This window comes from Cryptomeria japonica, chromosome 3 (assembly GCF_030272615.1).
Source record: "Cryptomeria japonica chromosome 3, Sugi_1.0, whole genome shotgun sequence".
In the NCBI taxonomy this organism is placed as follows: Eukaryota; Viridiplantae; Streptophyta; class Pinopsida; order Cupressales; family Cupressaceae; genus Cryptomeria; species Cryptomeria japonica.
This window is the reverse complement of record NC_081407.1, coordinates 251,752,140-251,754,597: the sequence shown is the minus strand read 5'-3', so window position 1 is coordinate 251,754,597 and position 2,458 is coordinate 251,752,140.

Sequence of the window (2,458 nt, the reverse complement as noted above, 5' to 3'; positions counted from 1 at the left end):
GATGAAACTAGCTTGATGGGCCAGTGATCTGACCCTCTCTAGTCAAGAATCTCAAAACTTGTGGACCACCCCCCACCAACCCAAAAGTAAGAAACCATAAAACGATCCAACCGTTCAGCAATCCAATTCTCTCCCACCCTCCTGTTGTTCCAAGTGAACAATCCATTTCTAGGCTTGATGTCAACTAACTGTAGCAAGGATATACTATCCTGGAAAAGGAAAGAAGAAGGTTCCAACCGTATTACACCCCCCTTATTTTCACTCAACACTAGGATGGCATTGAAGTCTCCTGCCATAATCTAAGGATGAAAAGGGGCCAACCTTTGCATACCAAAAACATGAGACCATAATTTTTGCTTACCCTAAAGATCAGTGGCAGCATAGATATTCAAAAACAAGATGAATTCCCCTATCTCAAGACTAGGTAGAACCTCGAATAACGATGATCTAGAGGCAGCCCACCAGACAGGGCGGAACCTTAAAGGGTTCCAAAGATAGGTCACCCCTCCCGAGGAACTAGCTGCCCCAACACACTGACACTCACCTTGTCCCCATAGCTTTGGCACGAGACCCATCATACTCTCCACTGAAATTTTATTTTCTAGCAAGAAAAGGACATTAGGTGAATGATTCCTAATCAAATCTTGAACAACTTTTTGTCTAGGGCCGTTGTTCAAGCCCCTTACATTCCATGAGAGCACAATCATTTAGGAGGGTTGGAAAAGTGTGAATCCAAAGTCTTCACTAACCCTGACTCAACCAGATTCTCCCCCATCAATTTGATCTTATCCAGATCCTTTTTTTTGCCAACCTTTGAGCTCTTCTCTAAAGCACTTTTCTTAATATCTTTCTGATGTAGACCCAGGTGAATGGAGGACTTGTTACTTTTAACCCCAGCCAGTTCCAATTTCAAAGCAATCGGAGAACCCTCCCCCTCAGCCAAATTCACCTCAATACTAGGAGCCAGGCCCAACTGAACCCCTACTGTCTAGTCCATCTCTATTTGCTGGCTTCCAGCCACTAGCAAGGCCTGGGTAGATTCCTCCATTACACTTTCTGGAACCCCTCGTGATGCACCCTAATCTAGAAGGGTTAACCTTAGATTTACTTCCTGATGGCTCAGGTCATCCAAGGCCTCAAATCTGTTAAAGGTATCTTCCTCATGTCTCTCTTATAAAGGCCTCTTTTTTCCTCTGTTCCTGTTCCTTGTCTTAACTGAAACAAAACCATCAGTACCCTCTACCATAGCCGACATAGCCGCTTTCCCTTTCTTAGCCCTATCAAGGCTCTGTTCTAACTATTGAGGTTGTCACACCACCGGTTTGTATCTAGGACACTTCCGCTGTAAGTGACCATACTCATGACACAGACGGTAGTGAAATGGTAAAGTCTCATAATCTAACTTTTGAACCCAAGAATAAGAGCCTGCACACATATCTATAGCATCTGGCAAGGGTTTACTAAGATCTATTTCAACACAAATATGTGCAAAGGTCATTACCTTTCTCCCCAGAGTTTGCGACGAGGATCCCAATGGCCTCCCAAGTAGAGTGGTGAGCATCTGTAGCACATCCTCCTGACACCATTCCACTGGAAGATGTGGTAACCAAACCCACACTGGAACCCTATTTGGGAGCTCCTTTGAAGGATTAAACCACGCATGCCAAGGTTTGATGAATAATCCCACCTGGTTGTAAAAATATGGGCCTCCTTCAAAGACCCTATTGCGATCCTCCATGCAGTTGAAAGTAACCATGAAGTAGTTATTTGCCAGAAGCATAATCTCCATTTCCCCTTTTGGTGCCAAAGTCCACTGTGCCTAGTTTTCAAAAAACTACAAGGAAACCCTCATTCCCAAAAACTTGCAGTATAGCGAGTGATTTGAAAAATATTCAATGTCTTCAGCTATTATCTCAGGAGGGATGATCAGTTTCGATCTCTCACTGCATCTCTCCAGGCAACCATTAATCTTCACCATGCGAGAGTTACCAGCACTCCCAGATCCTGAATCAGAAGAGAAGAGATTATTGTTAAACATTTTCACATTCTGAAGTGGGGGTTTTAAGCCCACCACAGCACGAAAATCCATGGCTGGAGCAACCTGCGAGGCTTCCCCACCCAAACTTGCCATTGAGGCACAAAAAATTAAAAAATAACAAAGACAAAATAGCCAAGGTCCCACACCCCAAAAGGCTCCCCACGGAGGCTCGACACCCAAGGCACCTCCCCCCACCAACACCTCCAAAGAAAAGCCCGCCGAAAAGCCCTGTCACACGGGATAGCTTCAGTCGCAGCAAGCTAAATCCGCACCCCCGCGCAGTCTCCCCACCTCCCTGTGACCACCCCCACACCCACAGCCGAGCCTTGCCAGCCCCTTCCGCCATCGTCTTCCCCCGACACCCTACACTTCCCACCCCCACGCGAAACGACACCAGAACCACCTGCGAGCTAGGGCCGC